We start from the raw sequence: 8,812 nt of genomic DNA, 5'->3' as shown, positions 1-8,812 counted from the left end.
TGATGATCTAGCTGTGTTGGAGGGTCGATGTTACTGTACCATCCTCACTCTCAGTCTCATCAGTTTGTTCTTTATAGTCAAGAGTCTGTTTCTCACTTTGTCTCTCTCTATTTTTTCCCCTCTGCTCTTTTGCTTTGTTTCTTAAATTCACATGAGTGAAATCATATGGTATTTGCCTTCTCTGACTGCCTCACTTCACTTAACATAATATTCTCTAGCTCTATCTGTGTTGTTGCAAATGGCAAAATTCCATTCTTTTTTATGACTAATATTCCATGATATATATACACATATGGAATATATATGATATATATACGAAATATATATGATATATATATATATATATATCTATATCTTCTTTCTTTTTAAAAAATATTTATTTATTTTAGAGAGACAGAGAGACCTCGAGCAGAGGGAAGGGCAGAGGGAGAGAAAGAAACTCAAGCAGACTCCCTGCTCTCTGTGGGGGCTTGATCTCAGGACTCAGATCAAGATCTGAGCCAAAACCAAGAGTCAGATGCTCAACTGACTGAGCCACCCAGGTGCCCCTATATCACCTTTTCCTTATCCACTCATCTATGGATGGACACTTGGGCTGCTTCCACAGTTTGGCTATTGTAAATAATGCTGCAAAGAACATAGGAGCATGTATATCCCTTTGAATTAGTGTTTCTGTATTTTAGGGTAAATACCCAGTAGTGCAATTCCTGGGTTGTAGGGTAGTTCTATTTTTAACATTTTGAGGAACCTCCATACTGTTTTCCAGAGTGGCTGCACTAGTTTGCATTCCCACCAACAGTGCATGAGGGTTCCCTTTTCTTCACATCTTCGCCAACCAGCTGTTGTTTCTTGTGTTATTGATTTAGCCATTCTGACATGTGTGAGGTGATATCTACATGTGGTTTTGATTTGTATTTCCCTGATGATGAGTGATGTTGGTCATCTTTTCATATGTCTGTTGGAGATCTATATGTCTTCTTTGGAAAAATGTCTATTCACATCTTCTCCCCATTTCTTAACTGGATTATTTGTTTTGAGGGTGTTGAGTTGCATCAGTTCTTTATGTATTTTGGATGCTAACCCTTTATCAGGTATGTCATTTGCAAGTATCTTCTCCCATTCAGTAGACTGCCTTCTAGTCTTGTTGATTGCTTCCTCCACTGTGAAGTTTTTTATTTTGGTTAAGTCCCAGTAGTTTATTTTTGTTTTTGCTTCCCTTGCTTCAGGAGACATATCTAGAAATATGTGGATCCCTGGGCGGCTCAGCAGTTTGGTGCCTGCCTTTGGCCCAGGACGTGATGCTGGAGTCCCGGGATCGAGTCCCACATGGGGCTCCCGGCATGGAGCCTGCTTTTCCCTCCTCCTGTGTGTCTCTGCCTCTCTCTCTCTCTCTCTCTCTCTATATATATATATATATATATATATATATATATATATATATATATAATAATCTTTAAAAAAAGAAAGATGTTGCTATGGCCAATGTCAAAGAGTTTCTGCTTGTGTGCTCTTCTAGGATTTCTATGGTTTCAGATCTCATATGGACTGTCCTTTCATTTCTTTGTGTCATCTTGAATTTCTTTCATTAGTGTTTTATATTTTTCACAGTACAGGTCTTTCCTCTCTTTGATTAAGTTTATTCCTACATGGACACCTGAGTGGCTCAGCTGTTGAATGCCAGCCTTTGGCTTAGGGCGTGATCCCAGAGTTCCGGGATCGAGTCCCACATAGGGCTCCCTGCATGGAGCCTGCTTCTCTGTCGATCTCACTGTGTCTCTCATGAATAAAGAAATAAATTCTTTAAAAAAAAAAAACAGTTTATTCGTAGAGAGGGGCATGGCTGGCTCAGTTGGTAGAGCCTGTGACTCTTAATCTTGGAGTTGTGGATTCAAGCCCCACATTGGGTGTAGAGATTATTTAAAAATAAAATCTTTTGAAAAAAGTTTATTCCTGGGATCCCTGGGTGGCGCAGCGGTTTGGCGCCTGCCTTTGGCCTGGGGCGCGATTCTGGAGACCCTGGATCGAGTCCCATGTCGGGCTCCCAGTGCATGGAGCCTGCTTCTCCCTCTGCCTATGTCTCTGCCTCTTTCTCTCTCTCTCTGTGTGACTATCATAAAATAAATAAAAATTTAAAGAAAATTAAAAAAAAAGTTTATTCCTAAATTTTTTTTGGTGCAAATCAAATGGGATTGTTAATTGCACTTTCTTTGTTTCATTATTGCTGTATAGAAATGCAGAGGTGGCTGGGTGGCTCAGTTGGTTGAACATCCAACTCTTGATTTCAGCTCAGGTCATGAGATCGATTCCCACACTGGGCCTGGTGCTCAGTACAGAGCCTGCTTGGGATTCTCTCCCTCTCCCTCTGCCCCACCTCACTGCTCATACACTTTCTCTCCCTAAATAAATAAATTTTTTTAAAGAAATAAATGCAACAGATTTCTGTACATTGATTTTGTATCCTGTGACTTTACTGAATTAATTTATCAGTTCTAGCAGTTTTTTGATGGAGTCTTGAGGTTTCTATATACAGTATTGTGTCATCTGCAAATAGTGAGAGTTTTACTTCTTCCTTACCAATGTGAGTGCCTGTTATTTCTTTTTGTTGTCTGATTGCTGTGTCTAGGATCTCCAGTACTGTATTGAATACAAATGTTAAAAGTGAATATCCCTAGGGCGCCTGGGTGGCTGAATTAGTTAAGCACCTGCCTTAGGCTCAGGTCATGATCTCAGAGTCTAGGGATTGAGCCCCACATTGGGCTTCCCTGCTCATCAAGGGGTCTGCTTCTTCCCCTCCCTCTCTCCCTACTTGTCTCTCTCTCAAATAAATAAATAAAAATCTAAAAAAATTGAAAGAGTAGACATCTCTGTCTTATTCTTGTTCTTAGGGGAAAAGCTTTTAGTTTTTCCCCATCAAGGATGATGTTTGCTGTGAATTTTCCATATATGGCTTCTATTATGTTGAGGTATGTTCCCTCTAGACCTACTGTGCAAAGGGTTTTTATCATGAATGGATGTTGTACTTTGTCAAATGCTTTTTCTGCATCTGTTGAAATGATCATATGGTTTTCATCCTTCCTCTTGTTGATATGATGTGTCATATTATTTTGTGAATTTTTAAACCATCATAGCAACCCAGAAATAGATACACTTGGTTATGTTGAATGATTTTTTAAAAATATATTGTTGGATTCAGTTTGCTAGTATTTTGTAGAATTTTTGTATCTATATTCATGAGAGATAATTGGTCTGTAGTTCTCTTTTAGTGGTGTCTTTATGTGGTTTTGGTATCAGGGTGATGCTGGGCTCATAGAATGAGTTTAGAAGTTTTCCTCCCTCTTCTATTTTTTTGGGATAGTTTGAGAATAAGTATTAATTCTTTAAATGTCTGGTAGAATTCATCTGTGAAGTCCTGAACTTTTATTTTCTGGGAGTTTTGATTACTGATTCAATTTCATTGCTAGTAATCAGTCTGTTCAAATTTTCTATTTCTTCCTGCTTCAGTTTTGGTAGATTATGTGTTTCTAGGAATTTATCCAATTCTTGTAAGTTGTCCAATTTGTTGGCATATAATTTTTCATAATATTCTCTTACAATTGTTGTATTTCTGTGGTGTTGTTACTTCTCTCTCGTTAGTAATATTGCTTATTTGGGTCTTCTCTCTTCTCTTTGAAGGAGCTTGGCTAGAGATTTATCAATTTTGTTGATCTTTTCAAAGAACCAGCTTCTGGTTTCACGGATCTATTCTATTGTATTTTATTTTCTACATCATTTATTTCTGCTCTGGTCTCTATTTTTCCTTCCTTCTGCTGGGCTTGGGTTTTGTTTGCTGTTCTTCTTCTAGCTCCTGTAGGTGTAAAAAGTTAAGATTTTTCTTACTTCTTGACATAAAGCCTGTTTTGCTATAAGCCTCCCTCTTAGAACCACTTCTGCTGCATCCCAAAGGTTTTGGACTGTTGTTTTCATTTTCATTTCTTTCCATGTACTTTGATTTCTTCCTTGGTTTCTTGGCTGACCCATTCATTGTTGGGTAGATGTTATTTAACCTTCATGTATTTGTGGTCTTTCTAGACTTCTTCTTGGGGTTGATTTCTAGTTTCATAGCACTGTGGTCAGAAAAGGTGCATGGTATGATTTCAATTTTTCTGAATTTATTGAGACTTGTTTTGTGGCTTAATATGTGATCTATTCTGGAGAATGTCCATGTGTACTTGAGAAGAATGTGTATTCTCCTGCTTTAGGATGGAATGTTCTGAATGTCTGTGAAATCCATCTGGTTCAGTGTGTCATTCAAAGCCACAGTTTCCTTGTTGATTTTCTGCTTGGTTTATCAGTCCATTGATGTAAGTGGGGTGTTTAAGTCCCCTATTATTATGGTATTTATTATCAATTATTTCTATTATGTTGTTATTAATTGCTTTATGTATTTGAGTGCTTCCATGTTGGGTACATAAGTATTTACAATGGTCATATCTTCTGTTGGATTGTCACCTTTATTATTATATATTTTTCTTCTTTGTTGTTACAGGCTTTGTTTTAAAGTCTGTTTTGCCCAATCTAAGTATTGCTCCCTGGCTTTCATTTGGCATCCATTTACATGATAAATGTTCTCCTAAGTTTAACTTCTAAATGAGTCTTTTTGACTAATTTTGCTTGCTTATTTGGTATGTCAAAATCACATGGGAAGCATTGTCAAATAAGTGATGATAAACTTTCTTGGTGCTAATAAATTATATGGTGGGGTACTATGACTGTTCCAGAAATTATATAAAATTACTAAGGTTTTTATATGTTCTGGTATAATGTCATCACTTGTAATCGTAATTACTGAAATGTGTGTCACTGAATTTCCTTGTCAGTTGCATTGTAATGACAAATACAGGTCTCTGATACCTTTAAGATCACTCTTGTTTGAAACCCTGCTGGTTCTCTAATGTTTGCTCTTCCAGATTTAAAGCTACCTATGACTTACACAAATTTGGTAAAATATTCCTTTGTAAACAAATATGAAACTATTGTCTTTTTCACCCCATGTGACCCCTTCAAAATTCAGAAACTCTCAATATATTCATATTTTCATGGCAATATATTTATTTGCATAAATTCAATAAGAATCTGTTCTTGCAACAGGACACCATTAAAAACATTTCTCATATTACAAAGGCTTTGACTGGAATGTTATATTGGGGAGAGACATGCATAGACTCAAATATGACCAGGTTGACTTTATGGAGCCAATAGAGCCCCTTGGAAGAATCAGCTTGGTATGTTGCTTACCGGATTCCCAGCAGCCCCTGACCAAGTGAGTAAAGGTCACTTCCTGGCAGGTGTAGGAGCCTCAGGGTATTTGGGGAAGAGAGATATTTGATATGTGATAAGATATTTGAGAAGAGAGGAATTTACCCAAATCTGTAGGCATTGCAGGTGAAGTCTGGTGGGAAGTATCTGGCGTGGTTTTTTAGCCTTAAAAAGCTGTGAAAGCTTCAACCTGAAATTCCTTATGAAAAGTTCCAGTAAAGCCAATTTAAAACAAAAACAAATAAAACAAAACAAAACAAAAAAAAAACCCTATTATATGGTTAATCAGGTATTCTTTTTTTTTTGTATATTTTTATTGGAGTTCGATTTGCCAACATATACTATAACACCCAGTGCTCATCCTGTCAAGTGCCCCTCTCAGTGCCCGTCACCCAGTCACCCCATCCCCCCGCCCACCTTCCTTTCCACCATCCCTTGTTCATTACCCAGAGTTAGGAGTCTCTCATGTTCTGTCTCCCTCACTAATATTTTCCACTCATTTTCTCTCCTTTCCCCTTTATTCCCTTTCACTATTTCTTATATTCCCCAAATGAATGAGACCATATAATGTTTTTCCTTCTCTGGCTAATCAGTATTCTTGCTGTGCTTATGTAAATAATGGCACCAAGTTTGTTAAAGTTGGACTCACTTTACAAACAAATTAGCCTTAATTTGGCTATCTTTGGAAATGAAGGTGATTTTAGAGAGAAAAATCATATTTCAGTAACACACCTTTATGGATGTTAGATTCTAGTTCTGATTAGTTCTTTTTGAGTGTTTGTTGTTTGCCTATAAAACTGGGCTGGATCCTGAATTCTTATTTCTTCAAATATCTGGCTATGACTCTCCAAACTAAGGTTTCCAATCTTCTCCTATTCTCTTGACTTGGAATCATTGAATTAAAACTGCCCTTTTTCCTGGAGCTCTCCAGACTAAAGCTGGACTACTTGAGGTCAACTTCAGAGAGACAGATTGCCACAGTGACCCATGTGGAGACAGTCTTCATGCCTGTCATTGTATGGGCCACCCAGAAAGATCAGGAGACATACAGGTACTTGAACAAGTTTATTCCAGCCATTCCAAATTGATGGATCTGCCATTGGAAAATCCAGACTTTGAGATGTTCATAGATAAGAACAGTTTCATGGGTCAAAGACAATGAAGAGGGGGGAGAGGCAAGATGGTGGAGGAGTAGGGTCCCCAAGTCACCCATCCCCACCAACTTACCTAGATAACTTTAAAATCATCCTGAAAACCTATGAATTCGACCTGAGATTTAAAGAGAGAACAGCTGGAACACTACAGAGAGGAGTTTACACTTCTAACAAGGTAGGAAGGTGGAAAGGAAATAAAAAAGAATCTAGTGGCGTAGGGGCCCCGCGAGGAGCTGGGCTAAAGTGGGGGCGAGAGCCTCCGGGACAGGAAAGCCCAGCCCTGGAGAAGCAGGAGCTTTAAAGAGCCGCACCGATTCTTCCCGGACTGAAAGGTGCTCAGCAGGGAAACCAGGCAGAACCACAGGAGGGGCGATTCCAGCAGCGCAGGCCCTGGAGCCCAGGGCGCCGGGGACACAGCCCAGGATCCGGCCTCACCCTGGGACCGGAAGAGGCCGGGAGGACACAGGACAGCAAGGACACTCCTGCCCCGAGCTGAGCAGATCAGCGGCCCCGCCCCTGGAGCATCCAGGCTCCTGCGGACTGGGAGCTGCGGTAGTTACTGTGGGAGCTGACTCCAGGGCTGGGGAGCTGGCCGCTGCCACTGTTGGTGTTTCTCCTGGTCACCCTGTGCCTGGGACGGAGCTGGGCCGCCAGGGAGCAGGGGCCTCACAGGATAAACAGCTCCCACTGAGCTATACACCTGGCTGGAGGGCGGGGCAGCTCCCCCAGGTGCACACACCTGAGAATCAGCACAGCAGGCCCCTCCCCCCAGAAGACCAGCTGGAAGGTCAAGGGAAGAGCAAGTTCTTGGCCGAGCAGTGCTGGAAAGCTCCAGGAAAGTCGAGGGATTTACAGTATATAGAACCAGAGGATACCCCTCCTTGTTTTTTTTCTTCTTCTTTGTTTTCTTCCTTTTCCCAGTAAAACTCATTTTTAGCCACTCTACACTGATCAAAATGACTAGAAAGAAGAACTCACCACAAAAGAAAGAATCAGAACCAGTACTCTCTACCACAGAGTTACAGGATTTGGATTACAATTTGATGACAGAAAGCTAATTCAGAAGCACAATTATAAAGCTACTGATGGCTCTGGAAAAGAGCATAAAGGATTCAAGAGACTTCCTGACTGCAGAAGTTAGATCTAATCAGGCCAAAATTAAAAATAAATTAAATGAGATGCAATCCAAACTGGAGGTCCTAACGATGAGGATTAATGAGGTAGAAGAACAAGTGAGTGACATGGAAGACAAGTTGATGGCTAGAAAGGAAGCTGAGGAAAAAAGAGAAAAACAATTAAAAGATCATGAGGAAAGGTTAAGGGAAATAAATAACAGCCTCAGATGGAAATATCTATGTTTAATTGGGGTTCCAGAGGGTGCTGAAAGGGGCAGAGGACCAGAAAGCATATTTGAACAAATCATAGCTGAGAACTTCCCTAATTTGGGGAGGGAAACAGGCATTCAGATCCAGGAGGTAGAGAGATCCCCTAAAATCAATAAAAATCACTCAACACCTCTATATTTAATAGTGAAACTTGCAAATTCCAAAGATAAAGAGAAAATCCTTAAAGCAGCAAGAGACAAGAGATCCCTGACTTATATGGGGAGAAATATTTGATTAACAGCAGACCTCTCCACAGAGACCTGGCAGGCCAGAAAGGGCTGGCAGGATATATTCAGGGTCCTAAATGAGAAGAGCATGCAGCCTAGAATACTTTATCCAGAAAGGCTCTCATTCAGAATAGAAGGAGAGATAAAGAGCTTCCAAGATAGGCAGAAATTGAAAGAATATGTGGCCACCAAATCAGCTCTGCAAGAAATATTAAGGGGGACCCTGTAAAAGAAAGAGAAAGTCCAAAGAAACAGTCCACAAAAACAGGGACTGAATAGGTATTATGATGACACTAAATTCATATCTTTCAATAGTAACTCTGAACATGAATGGGCTTAATGACCCCATCAAAAGACGCAGGGTTTCAGACTGGATAAAAAAGCAAGACCCATGGGATCCCTGGCTGGCACAGCGGTTTGGCGCCTGCCTTTGGCCCAGGGCATGATCCTGGAGACCCAGGATCGAATCCCACATCGGGCTCCCGGTGCATGGAGCCTGCTTCTCCCTCTGCCTATGTCTCTGCCTCTCTCTCTCTCTCTCTCTCTATCATAAATAAATAAAAACTTAAAAAAAGCAAGACCCATCTATTTGCTGTCTACAAGAGACTCATTTTAGAAATAAGGACACCTACAGCCTGAAAATGAAAGGTTAGAGAACCGTTTATCATTCAAATGGTCCTCAAAAGAAAGCAGGGGTAGCAATCCTCATATCAGATAAATTAAAGTTTATCCCAAAGACTGTAGTAAGAGA

This window comes from Nyctereutes procyonoides, unplaced genomic scaffold (genome assembly GCF_905146905.1).
Source record: "Nyctereutes procyonoides isolate TBG_1078 unplaced genomic scaffold, NYPRO_anot_genome, whole genome shotgun sequence".
Taxonomy (NCBI): domain Eukaryota; kingdom Metazoa; phylum Chordata; class Mammalia; order Carnivora; family Canidae; genus Nyctereutes; species Nyctereutes procyonoides.
Note: the sequence above shows the minus strand (reverse complement) of the source record.